At 41.4% G+C, this 13991-nt stretch overlaps 1 pseudogene across 1 annotated transcript; it reads left to right on the top strand.

Moving 5' to 3' along the window:
* The first annotated feature begins 7938 nt into the window (after positions 1–7938).
* Positions 7939–12031, top strand: LOC306861502 (platelet-derived growth factor subunit A-like; annotated as a pseudogene). Its single transcript has 6 exons — positions 7939–7953; positions 9228–9314; positions 10980–11070; positions 11157–11332; positions 11599–11705; positions 11782–12031. The product of its transcript is annotated as a platelet-derived growth factor subunit A-like (transcript).
* Positions 12032–13991: the final 1960 nt, after the last annotated feature.

Genomic DNA, 13991 nt, shown 5'->3' with positions numbered 1-13991 from the left:
TCAGCAACGCTTACGTACACCAACTCTCGCCGGCGGCTACTGAGAAGCTACGAGGCCTTTGTCTACTGCTGGAGCCAGACCTCGAGACCGCGGCCTCGCCTACTGACGCTACCCGCACAAGGCAGCGTCGCAAGCGGTGTGAGAGAGGACGGAAGCGCGGTAAGCGCGGAGGTATACGAGCTAGGCTAAGAGCTAACCCCTCAAGACCGGCTCTTCCAACACTCATGCTCTCAAACGTCCGCTCTCTGGAAAACAAACTGGACTTAATTCAACTCAGTCGATCTACATAGCATGAGGCAAGGGACTGTTGCGTGTTTGTTTTCACCGAAACATGGCTAAACGACAACATCCCGGACTCCGCCTTTCAGCAGCACGGGCTAACCAGCTTCCGAGCGGACAGAGATTCATCACTGTCTGGTAAGACACGCGGAGGTGGCTTGTGTGTTTATATCAACAAAGTCTGGTGTAACAATGCTGCGATACTATCAAAACACTGTTCATCGCTGGTGGAGTTTATGGTTGTGAAGTGTCGACCGTTCTACCTGCCGCGGGAGTTCACGGCCATTGTTATCGTTGCGGTTTACATCCCCCCGTGTGCAAACGCTAAATACGCGCTTCGTGAACTGTATAGCGCCATCAGTGAACAACAAACAAAAAACCCCGACGGCTTTTTCATCATAGCCGGTGACTTCAACCACGCAAACTTAAAGACAGTTTTGCCAAAGTTCTACCAACATGTGAACTTTGCAACAAGGGGAAACAACACACTGGACTTTGTTTACACAACAGTTAAGAACGCTTACAAGGCTGAACCCCGCCCCCACCTCGGGTACTTGGATCACATCTCTGTTATGCTAATCCCAGCATATAGACCACTTCTCAAACTCACCAAACCGGTTGAAAAGCAGATCACAGTATGGCCAGAAAATGCCACCTCAGCACTGCAGGACTGCTTCCAGGACACAGACTGGAACATGTTTAAAGAGGCAGCCACCTACAACAACCACACAGACCTGAATCAGTACACTGAAACTGTGACTGCTTACATCAAAAAGTGCACTGATGATGTGACAGTCACCAAGACCATCACCACACGTGCAAACCAGAAGCCATGGATGACAGCAGAGGTTCGTGGGCTGCTAAAGACCAGAGATGAAGCATTCAGATCAGGAGATAAAGCAGCCCTCAAAACAGCAAGAGCCAATCTGTCCTGTGGCATCAAAAAAGCAAAACGGTCATATGCCCAAAAAATCAACAACCACTTCACAGACAGCAGAGACACACGGAGCCTGTGGCAAGCCATTCAGACCATCACTGACTACAAGCCCCCGCCACAGGCCTGTGATGAGGACACATCCCTCCCCGATGCACTCAACCACTTTTATTCACGGTTTGAAATGCAGAATGACACACCTGCACAAAAACTGCCCACACCTCCCAACGACCGGGCGCTCTGTCTGTCTCCAGCCGACGTAAGGAAGACCCTATCTAGGATTAACCCACGCAAGGCTGCGGGTCCTGACAACATACCTGGCCGTGTTCTGAGAGACTGTGCTGCACAGCTGACAGATGTCCTAACAGATATCTTCAACACCTCGCTGAGTCAGGCAGTCGTCCCCACGTGTTTCAAATCCACAACAATCATACCGGTACCAAAGAAATCACCTGTGTCCTGTCTCAATGACTACCGTCCCATAGCACTGACTCCAATCATGATGAAGTGCTTTGAGAGGCTAGTCATGCATAACATCAAAACCAGCCTCCCCAACACACTCGACCCGCTCCAGTTTGCATACCGTCCAAACCGCTCTACGGACGATGCAATTTCCTCCACCCTCCACCTGGCTCTTACCCACCTAGAAAATAAAGACTCCTATGTTAGAATGCTGTTCATTGACTTCAGCTCGGCATTCAACACAATAATCCCACAACAGCTCATAAATAAGCTAAACCTGCTGGGCCTTAACAAGTCCCTCTGTAACTGGATCCTGGACTTTCTAACTGGAAGACCTCAGTCAGTCCGTGTCGGCAACAACACCTCGAGCACTACAACACTGAGCACAGGTGCCCCACAAGGCTGTGTGCTCAGCCCGCTGCTCTTCACACTGCTGACCCACGACTGCACTGCCAAGTTCAGCTCCAATCACATCATCAAGTTTGCTGATGACACAACAGTGGTAGGTCTCATCAGCAACAACGATGAAACACACTACAGAGAGGAAGTGGCACAGCTGGCTGAATGGTGTGGCACAAACAATCTGTCCCTCAGTGTGGAGAAGACAAAGGAGGTTGTGATGGACTTCAGGAGAAACTCCGTTGACCACCCCCCACTGACCATCGACAGCTCGACTGTGGAGAGAGTCAGCAGCACTAAATTCCTGGGGGTGCACATCACAGAGGATCTCACCTGGACCACCAACACCATGTCACTCTCCAAAAAGGCACAACAGCGCCTACACTTTCTCCGCCGTCTGAAAAGAGCAAGTCTCCCTCCACCCATCCTCACCACATTCTACAGAGGCACCATTGAGAGTGTGCTGACCAGCTGCATCACTGTCTGGTACGGGAACTGCAGTGCTGCTGACCGCAAGACCCTCCAGCGGACAGTGAACACAGCTGCAAAGATCATCGGTGCCCCTCTCCCCTCCATCCTGGACATCTTCCTTACACGATGCTCCAGCAAAACCAACAGCATCGTGAAGGACTCCACCCATCCCTCCCACAGTCTCTTCCAGCTCCTACCATCAGGAAGACGGTACCGGAGCATCAGAGCCCGCTCCGCCAGACTGCTCAACAGCTTTTTCCCCCAGGCTGTGAGAGCCCTGAACTCAAACCACCCCGCCCCCCTCTGAAACCCCATGCAAACCCCTACCTCCTGAACATGGACCACCCCCCACCCCAAACCTTACCACACCAAAGAAAAACTGTATGGAACTTTAATTATTTTTATTTTTTTTATTCTTATTTTTCTTTACACTATGGACACTCTCCTCTATGTGCACTATGGACACTTTACACTATGGACACTCACACTTTACACTATGTGCACTATGGACACTCACACTTTACACTATGTGCACTATGGACACTTACACACACTGCTGCGTGTGCACAATCCCACAAAAGACTCCGCAATATATGTATGTTTACATGCTCATGCACTACAAATCATCCTGCACTGTTCCCCAACCAGCTGCTGACTCAAATGTCTCTCTTTGCACATGTACAGTATTTGTGAAGCATTCGTATAGTTTGTATTTTTTATCTTCTATTTTTTAGTTTGTATAGGGTAATATTTATGTGAAGCATTCGTATAGTTGTATTTTTTATCCTTTATTCTTTTAGTTTGTATAGGGTAAATACTTATATATAGTATACTTATAGTTAAATCTGTTAGTAGTGTATAGGTTTATAGTGTTTTTTTTTGTTTGTTTGTTTTTTTTTTACTTCATTGTTGTATGTCTGTATTTATGTAGCACCGTGGTCCTGCGAGACACGACATTTCGTTCCACTGCATGTCCCCACATGTAGCGGAATGACAATAAAGCTCAACTTGAACTTGAACTTGAACTTGAAATACACAGAATTTCTTTGCATTTCTCATTCCGATACGTGAATATTTAAAAAAAGATATGGCTGTCTGGAACGAGGCAAGTGAAGATGAATTGATAAGCATGATCCAGGAAAGGCCAGCTTTGTATGACATTAAGGAAAAATGTTATGTCAACCGTGTGGCAAAAGCTGAGCTGTGGCGTGAGATCGAAAATAAACTTGTTATATCAGGTAAGTTCTCCATTTTGTCAATTGAGGTCTTTAGAAACTTGTTTATTTTTCAATAGTCCATGAATTTTGTAGAGCAAAAAGTAACATTTGTTGGTATTACAAATAGTCATGACGTTGACATAATAACTACACATAATGCTTACAAAAATTGACTTTGCCCCCCAGAGAAAGAGCTCAAGAAGCGGTAGGATTCATTGCGAACCCAGTACATGCGTTACAAGAAACATGGACCCTCAGGAGGTTCTGGAGCTCAGAAGACTGGCAGGCAGCAATGGATACTGAACCGCCTGCAGTTTCTAGAGCCTCACACAAAAAGGAAGGAGAGCACTTCAAATCTAACGATCAGGGTAAATAAACTAATCTCTTTTTTATATATATATTGTATTGCAGAATTATACAAACTATTTTAGTCATTATACATATTCCTGCATAGTTTTTAAATTATAAAATAATTTTAGACATCATGTAAGTGATTTATTTGAGCACTAAAAAATACAAAAATAATTATTTTAGTAATAAAGGGAAAAGAAAATAGAAAAAAATTGCTTTGTATATAGTATGTATACTGATAGTGACTCTTGTTCACCATCTGATGGTACCAACAGTGACACCTGGACTGGCACCCATGAAGAGCCCAGTTTCATTGAGGCTGAGCTACGTCCCAGTACACCCTTAGCTCCACAGACATGAGAAAGGAGCCTTTGCAAAGCACATACATAAAGCCAAATACTCCAAGGCCTAATGGGAAGCGCAGGAAGCTGCAGGACGAATCTTCCAGCGAGGAGTCCACATATTTGATGCGCACCATCGGCAAAACTCTGGAAAAGTTGGCATCACAGGAAAACACCAATGATGCCATCTCAGCTTACTGCAGAAATTTAGAACACAGAATGTGGAATTTGCCACCACATGTACTGCCACATTTCCAGCATGAGGTTGACAATTGCATTTTCAGATACTCAGTGGGCCACAACCAAGCCCTGGATGCATCTGCCAATCAGTATACACACCTGTAATACATTATATAGCAAAAGTGTAAACAGATTTTTTTAGCATATTGTAAGCTGCATTGTTAATATGTTATGCACAGTTGTAATTATAGTTCTTGCAGAATTCTATGTAGACTTTAAAGTATCTATTTATTTATTTATTTTTTATTTTTTTCTTAAATTTGGTTAATCTTGGATTTTTTACTGATTTTAGTATCTAAACCGATTTGTTTATCATATTGTAAGCTGTATTGTAAATATGGCATGCACAGTTTTATTATATTATAGTTCTTGCAGAAATCTGTGTAGACTTTAAAGTATCTACTGTTTGTGTTCATTTTATATCATTGCCTTGTAGCAATTTTTTTTTAAATAAAACACTTGACTTTGGGTAAAAAGTACTTGCATTCACAATTCTTTATGTAAAAAAGGATCACAAAACACAATGATGTAAAAACCTAACCTTTATTTAGCAATGTCACACCTTCTTCATAAAACAGAAACCAAGGTTTTTATCAAAGACTGGAAACAAACAAGTTTGTCACATGCTTATATTTTGCCCCACTGAAAGGGCACTGCACCAAGGTCTGAATTAAAATACTGGCACAGTTTATCCCTGAGCTGTTTGGCGTGTGTTGTACTGTTGGTTGTGTGTGGCAGAGAGGCCTGCTGTAGGCCAGGGTCTTGTCTCCATCTTCCTGGTAGAGTGTCATGATCTAGTCCTTCCTGGTCGATTCCTGCCATGTATACTTCACAGCACTCTGTACGCAGAAAGTTGTGCAAGGCACAGCAAGCCAAAACAATGTCTATGGAAAATGAATGCTTGTAATTGTAAAACGTTGATCCAGTTCCTGGTGGGGGACGAATGTTGATGTGCTTCCCATCCAGAGCACCCAGGCAGTTTGGGAAGTTCCACTGAGCCTGGAATCCAATGGCTATTTTTTGCCACTCTTCCACTGTGTCTGGGCACTGAAAAACAACAGAATTAAAACAAAAAGTAGTTTTAATTGTCGACCCTTGATGACTTGTAGTCATTTTGGCATATTTCACTGTCTGAATGTGTACAAACTGCCCTATCAATGTTGAAGAAGAAAGAAGTAATAAAACCGATGCATGTATACCTTCAGGTATTTCTCTTTTAAGACCTGGTAGATTGCTGCACAGGTTTCAGGAACGAATTGCCGAATTGTAGTCATTCCCACCCAAACGGTTCAAGGTCCAAATGACAGTTTCAGTGCAGCTTCAAAGGGCTTTAAACGACACCAGACGATGAATAAGGGTGTTATCTAGCGAAACGATCGGTCATTTCAAAAATAAATAAAAAAGTTTAAGTTTTATAAGCACAAATGCTCGCCTTGCTCTGTTCTGTGATGCGCGTTTGTGACGTCACGTAATACGCAATCACGTGGAAAAGGATGTACCGAGTCAGGATGACTCAGTACTTCCGCCTAAGTCAACCGTGACCTTTTCCACGTCATTGCGTCAAGCTGCACTGAAACTGTCATTTGGACCTTGAACCGTTTGGGTGGGAATGAAGTCCATTATATGACGGGGAAGTCGTGGCCTAATGGTTAGAGAGTCGGACTCGTAATCCAAAGGTTGTGGGTTCGAGTCGCGGGCCGGCAGGGATTGTAGGTGGGGGGAGTAAATGTACAGTGCTCTCTCCACCCTCAATACCACGACTGAGGTGCCCTTGAGCAAGACACCGAACCCCCAACTGCTCCCCGGGCGCCGCAGCATTGGCTGTCCACTGGTCCGGGTGTGTGTTCACGGTGTGTGTGTGTGTTCACTGCTGTGTGTGTGTGTGTGTGTGTGTGTGTGTGTGTTCACTGCTGTGTGTGTGCACGTTGGATGGGTTAAATGCAAAGCACGAATTCCGAGTATGGGTCACCACACTTGGCTGAATGTCACTTCACTTCACTTATATGGAGAAATGTTTTCATCAAAAACCTTAATTTCTTTTCGACTGAAGAAAGAAAGACATGGACATCTTGGATGACATGGGAGTGAGTAAATTATCAGCAAAAGTTTTTTTAAAAGTGAACTAATCCTTTAAATACACTTACAGGATGGACCTTCTAGTCAAGACCAAGTCATGAGGTGTTAGTCATGTTTGCTATATATGAAGTGTAGGGTTTTTGCACCTACATTCAGAATATATGTGTGAAATGATGAGCTACAATTTTCCATAGTTTAAAGCAACGATGAGCATGATTGCTAACTAAGAAATGGAGAAGTTGTTATTTTGTATTTGAACTGTTGACCCTGTGATGAGTAATATCTGTGTGAAAGGTCTCGGCCAGTTTGAGGAACTAAAACCAACCCAGACAGCGGGGGAGACGGAAGATGTGCAGAAATAACGCAGGTGGATGGAAGACTATAAAGGGCTGAAGACAGCGATGGACATAGCCAGCAAGTTGCGTGGTGAAGACTTCTCCTTTGTTATTTTTGTTATTTGCTTATGAGTTACTGTATTTTTTAATAAAACGAAGCCATTGTATTGGTGATTTGTTAAACTTTTAAATCAGTCTCTGAGTAATTAATTCTTAAATAACTAGTTATCAGAACCTAAATAAATCCTTAACATCGAGTTTGAAGTGGTCAGAACTTGACTGAATTAGCACAGACACCGGGAACAGAGGGGCGAAGCTACATCTGATATCCATTCAACGGAGAGGTGAGTATAGAACGGTCTATTATGAGCCTGTCTCGAGAAGTAGGGATATGATTATAGGGTTGTAATTCTCTGTACCGGTATAAATACTACAGAATAAATAATCTTTCCATTGGTGTATGGTTTGTTAGGATAGGACAATATTTGTCTGAGATACAACTATTAGAAAATCTGGAATCTGAGGGAGCAAAAAAATCTAAATATTGAGAAAATCTCCTTTAAAGTTGTTCAAATGAAGTTCTTAGCAATACATATTACTAATCAAAAATGAAGTTTTGATATATTTACGGTAGGAAATTTACAAAAATATCTTCATGGAACATGATCTTTAATTAATATCCTAATGATTTTTGGCTATTGCTACAAAAATACCCCGGCGACTTGAGACTGGTTTTGTGGTCCAGGGTCACATATGAGTTTAAATATCATAATGCGTGACCTTATAGCCAATATATTAATGCGTGACCTTATAGCCAATATATTAAAGCAAAGATGACCGTTAAAACTGTGAATGTGATTATAAATGTAGCCATTTTGTTGCGGGAGCAGTGCGCTTCCAGAGAGGCTCACAACACAAGGTGTCATTAAAGATGCTTACATTATAACGTTAAGACTGTGCCACGCCCCCCTAAAACGGCTCATTCAAACACGGCCCCACATGTCTACGTCACGGTGTGGGGAGATTTGCATAACACCGCCCAAACGTATACGCAATGAAAGAAGGCCTAACCTTTAATCTCGCTGTAGAAAGTACTTTGTTTGGGCTTCCAAATTAGTACACAACTAAAAATCTGAGGTTTCATTTACAACACTGTTCCAGAACAGTTCAACCCATTAGAGTGTGTGCAGCACATTTTATGGAGGACTATTTCCTGAACCTGGAAGAGTAGCCAACAATGCATAACATTTCCGTCTCACGCTTGAGGTATTCGGCCAATCACAACACACTGGATAGCTGGCCAATCAGAGCACTGTTTCGTCCCACTTTCAGTGTATTTGGCTTCCCATATGTACGGTTCTCTCGCTCTCAGTTATGTTGCTTATTGCTGTAGATACGCAATGCAGAGAGCCGTATACAGCTATGCAGCTTATTTGCATTTAAAGCCATACATTTCAAATCAGCTCTTTTTTAGACACACGCCAAAAATGGCATTTTCCAGCTGTTATAATAAATGATCTGTTGGGTATTTTGGGCTCAAACTTCACAGACACATTCTGGGGACACCCAACACCAATATTACATCTTGTAAAAAGGGGCATAATAGGGGCCCTTTAAATGGTTTTAAAACCGTATATCAATTAATTGTATGTGTGATAGTTTAAACACATGTAGACAGTTCTTAGAAATGTAATATCTGTACTCATGGTTACATACAATTGAGAAAAAAAAGAGACATAAATGTGTCAAGTGGTGCAACCATCAAGTTCACTGAACTTTCAACACACGTGTGCACTTAATCATTCACTATATTTTTTAATGAATTTTTTGTGCATTTATGCATTTTGAGTTATAAATATTAAGAATTGATAGGGTTTGATCCACAAAGCATTTTTTCATAAAAAGATGAAAATGTGAGATCATTTTAAACCTAATGCTTGACACAGTCATGAGGGTCTAAATGGGACTTTTCTGTTTTCTTGCATGTTGGTTATTTTTATAAAGTTATATAAAGTCAGGAAGTTTTTTTTTTAAACAGCTTTATCGATTTTTAAAAGAAACAGTGATTAAATATTATGACAAGCTACAACAAACTGAATTTGATTATTTATTTTTTTCACAGGAAGCTCCAATTCCGCAAGAGCTGATCGAGAGACTCTAACAGAGAGATCCGCAGCATCAGCGAGGATCCTGGAGATTGACCTCTTAGGTAAAGTCTTGCTGTTTTTCTTATTATTTGATAAGATGAGTGGGTAGGTTGAGTAAGTTAAGTCCTAGACTTAAAAGGCAATGGCAGCTAGTGGTGATTCATATCACTGATTTGTATCTTTTGAGTCGTTTCAAAAGGAAAAATATTTGTTCAGTTTCTTTCACGGTTTTGCTTAGTGGCCCTTTGTTCAGGTTACATCTTAATGTAATAGGTGGCAAGAAGTTTGTTAAGAGTGACTCATTTCTTAAAACTCACTTGCTAACAAGTTGCTAAATAAGGACTACAACTATCACAAGACACTGATTTGTTCACGAGTGAAACGTGTCAAATCACCAAAGCGTTGAGGCACACTGTTAGGAGAACAAGACTCTGGGAAATATCCTTTCAGAGGAAACTCGCTCAATCTTTCACTGCATTCAAAATTCCTGGACCTCGACATTTAATCGAGTTTAACATGAACACCTCAGCACTTGTTTCCTAGAGACCATAGTGCCGTTCCTTCACTCATGGCACCACATGTGATTGCTGGAGTATTTGAACTTGGTAAATTATATCATGCTTCGGCGGCATCAAATCAAATACGTCAACGTCAACATCAGTGTAAAGCCCCGTTGACACCAAGAACGATAATTATAAAGATAAAGATATTAGCGTCCACACTAGTGTGGCTCATCTGCCGCTTTAATTCTTGAGCTCATTGTTGCAGGATTGATTCTGATTGGGTGTCAATGTTTGTATCGTTCATCAGCTGGAAAAAATCGTTCTGAAAGTGATTCCAATGATATCGTTTCTCTGTGCCTTTATCGTTATAGTTGTGGTGTAGACTCTGCTATTCTTTAATATTGAGAACGATTTTTAGAACTGTATCTATATCGTTATCTTTATAGTTATCGTGCTTCGTGTGAACAGGCCTTTAGACCCTGAAAATGCATATATCCAGTAAACTATATCATAACATTTTTTAAAAGGGGTTGTTTTTTTTATTAAAAAGTAGTCTAATCATGAAGTGTTTTATTGAGCGATAATTCATCCAGACTTAGAAATTTCAATTTTTTTTAAATTATTTTTTAGAATTCAGAGTTCTAAAAAAATTATGTTTATAAAGTGTTTGTTATTCAAAATCTAACTGACAGTGATGATGTCATTGCAATATTTGTATACTGCATTACTATTGGTCCTATTTCTTGTATTTCTTTTGCATTCTCAATCGTAATTCATCATCTCCAGCTGCCTTTACACTGGAAAGATGCGCAACTACATATGCAACACTTCATATTTTCAAAATCGACTAGTTGTTCACGCAATAAAAGAATTAGCATGAATTTACCGAGCCAACCGAAGGGGTTAAAATATCTTCTGTGCTTCAGATATAAACTTCCAGCGCATTGTATGTGAGAAACGAGAATGTCAAAGATGATGGACCCATAGTTTTTAAAAATACGTTTTCTGAAATAGTTTAAACACATGTGGATAGTTCATGGTTACATACAATTGAGGAAAAAAAGGGACAATTTTCTGCATATAAATGTTTCAAGTGGTGCAACCATCAAGTTCACTGAACATTCAACACACGTGTGCACTTAATCATTCAGCTGCATCTGTGTGGCTGGTGCCCTAGGGAGGTCAAGAGACTCTTCATTATTGTGCTTCATTCTTTTGGTGCAGAGAATGAGGTGCTGGAGGACATTAAACGAAGAGCATCTGTATGACAGCAGACACCTCAAGAACTCTCAATCCAGACGCAAGAGAAGCATTGGTAAAAAAACACATACGAGTATTCAAATACATGTTGCAAAGTTCCTGTGATTGTTCAGTGTGTTTATGGGTTTGTTGTGTGTTTAGAGGAGGCAGTGCCCTTCGTCTATAAGACTCGCACAGTGATTTACGAGATCCCACGTAGTCAGATCGATCCCACGGCTGCCAGCTTCCTGATCTGGCCTCCGTGTGTGGAGGTGAGATGATGCAACACCACCAACATGCGCTGCCACCCGTCCAAAAAGCACCACAGGACCGTGAAGGTAAGAACAAACACATTCATTACCTGTACAATATAAACTGTTTGTGTAAATATGTTTTCCACAATTATGACAGCATTTTAATGACAAAAATAACCAAGTGCACCACTGATGCTGACGTGCACGATAAATCACTTCCACGAGAGGATAACACGCGAGGAAACATTTCAAACCCTCAGCACGCTCATCTCAAACGCCAGATGGTCATTATTCACTATTAACCAAATGCCTTGTGTGTGTGTGTATATTCAACTACTTAAATGAAGTAGCAGAGGAAGATCTACCTACAGATGAAAGAGACATGGACAGATATCATGCAGAATCACATTCAGAGTGATTATGTTAAGAAGAAACGATTGATTTACATCACATACTGGTCAGCACAGTTCTCCGACTGAAATATTGACCTTTTCATGTTAAGTCAATTTTTAATAATTTTTTTTTCATCACAGATGGAACTCCACAGTGCAGGGTCATTGTGCTCCGAAACCGCGATGAAAATGCGTTTAGAGAGGTGTTACGGGAGAAATGTAATAACCTGCCAGACAGGTTTGAGCTCTGCAAGTTTACCAGTGATAGAAAAGTCAAATCTCTTCAGCTTTTGAGCATGTGCAGTCTGTAAAAAGGGTTCATTTCAATCACTTCCTGTTAATAAAGTATCTGGAAAGGATCTACTCTATGAACAATGCATTAAATTACATTAAACAAAGACAAAAAAATAAATAAAATAAAGCAAATGATAACTTGCATGAATCTGGTCTCAAGTCAAGTGAATTATGAATCATCTTACAACACACATTCAATAAATACTGACTTCCGGGACAGGGAATAATCAATGAGATTTGAGGTTACAATTAAAACAGCAAGTCCCGCCCCACGACTGCCAGAAATAAAAGTGTTTGCACGAGCAAAAGCAGCAGGTGAGAGAAGATTGAGTGTGAGAATGTGGGGAATGATCATGCACTTGCTGTGAGATGCATCCTAGCACACGAGGCTGGAGACCCACACTTAGCTGTTAGAGCTACAATGGAATTCTAAGATCTTGCAAGAATTAAAATACATGTAGATCATTTTTTCGTAACATAATGATATTCCAACCTAGAGTGCCTGGAAAATGAAAAAAATAACATGGTAATAAAATATAACAATATCAATTATGAGTGTGCATATGTGCTTTAAACAGATGAAAAGTTTTGATAAATTATTTACAGATGTAGAGTCCTGAGGTGTGTTAAGTGTTGTACAGGTGGGAAAAACTGTTCTTGTGTCTGGCTGTTCTGGTTCTCAGTGCTCTGTAGCGTTGCCAAATGCACTCTGGAGACATACGTGTGCTTACTAGAGCCCCCCTGTTAGCTATACATAATAAAATGTGTTTAGCAAACCATGCTCCCATCAATCTTCCATCTTCACCAGGGTGACTCTTTGTGAGTCGTTGCATTGGTCTTTCCCTCGTTGGCAAGGGAGGGTCGTTACTAGCACGCCCTTCATCCCTCACTTCTTGCTGTGTGGGATTGTTGAAGCTGGTTGTTTTAAGGCGAGAGATGTGGACCCAGGTATCACTTTCCAACCATTTTGCTGATCAATGCAAGATTCTCCCTCCAGACCATTACTGCACACTCACTGGTTCTCAATGGTGGAACAAACCATTCCCTGGCCCTGATAGAACTGCTGTAACCTGTAAATGGAAACCTTCACACTTTTTGTTAGTGATTTAACAGTCAACTAGTTAACTTCACTAACCCTTCAATAGTGTTTTTTATACCTGCTTCAGCATCAGGATGCAAAGGGTATTGCGATTTTTCTGGGCAGACGTGCATCTGGCTTAAGCTGTACTCTCAGTGGGTTTGCTGATTTTATTAATCCTACATCTGAGTCATGTTGAGACCATAGTTCAGTTGGTACCTGCCGCTCTACTTCCTTAGATAGTGCTGTGTCAGGAGTGTCTATTTATTCGGATGTGGCAGTCATCTGCATCAGTTTCTTTTGACTAATAACCACTTCCTGAGGAATTCCCATCAAACTAGTTGCACAAAATTTTGATGTGATTTTTGTCAGCTGAGTGAAAAATCAACGGATGTTCTGTTGGTTTCCATTTGTTTTGTTCTGCTTTTTTCCCAATTTTTTCCTACATATACTGCAATATGTGGGACAGAATCAGTTACACTGAACCACTTTTTAACAAATTCACAATCTGGCATATTTAAAGCTGCTCCCTGTTTACCTATTATGATGTACTGTGAGACTGTTTCAATTTGTTGTCCTTTTGTTTCTTCCTGCCATTTTTGTTTTATTTTTTAATCTCTTTCTAAAATTTGAAGCTGACTCTCCCCTGTAGGATTCTCTGGACACCCCTAATAGCCTTGATTTGGACCTCCCCAAGGGTTTACTGGGCCCTGTGATGGACCACGGGTGGGCTGCTGCCAACTCTCCCCCTTTCCACCCTGAGGTGGCTGTTGCCATGGATTGGTATCAATTTTTTTATGTCTGATTTGTCCACATCCCCAGCATATTCCTGGAGGACCAGAATACGGCTTGCCTCTTCCTCTCTGTCCTCTTTGTACTGGTTTTCTTTTCCAGCCCATTGTCTCTGGTTGTTGAGTATAGACATTAATGATGGGTACAGGAATGTGGTGTGCATTTGGAGGGACCGCTGCAGGTGGGC

The sequence above is a fragment of the Barbus barbus genome (assembly GCF_936440315.1).
Source record: "Barbus barbus genome assembly, chromosome: 4".
Classification (NCBI taxonomy): Eukaryota; Metazoa; Chordata; class Actinopteri; order Cypriniformes; family Cyprinidae; genus Barbus; species Barbus barbus.
The sequence above is the reverse complement of the archived record's forward strand: the minus strand, read 5'-3'. Positions and strand labels throughout refer to the sequence as shown.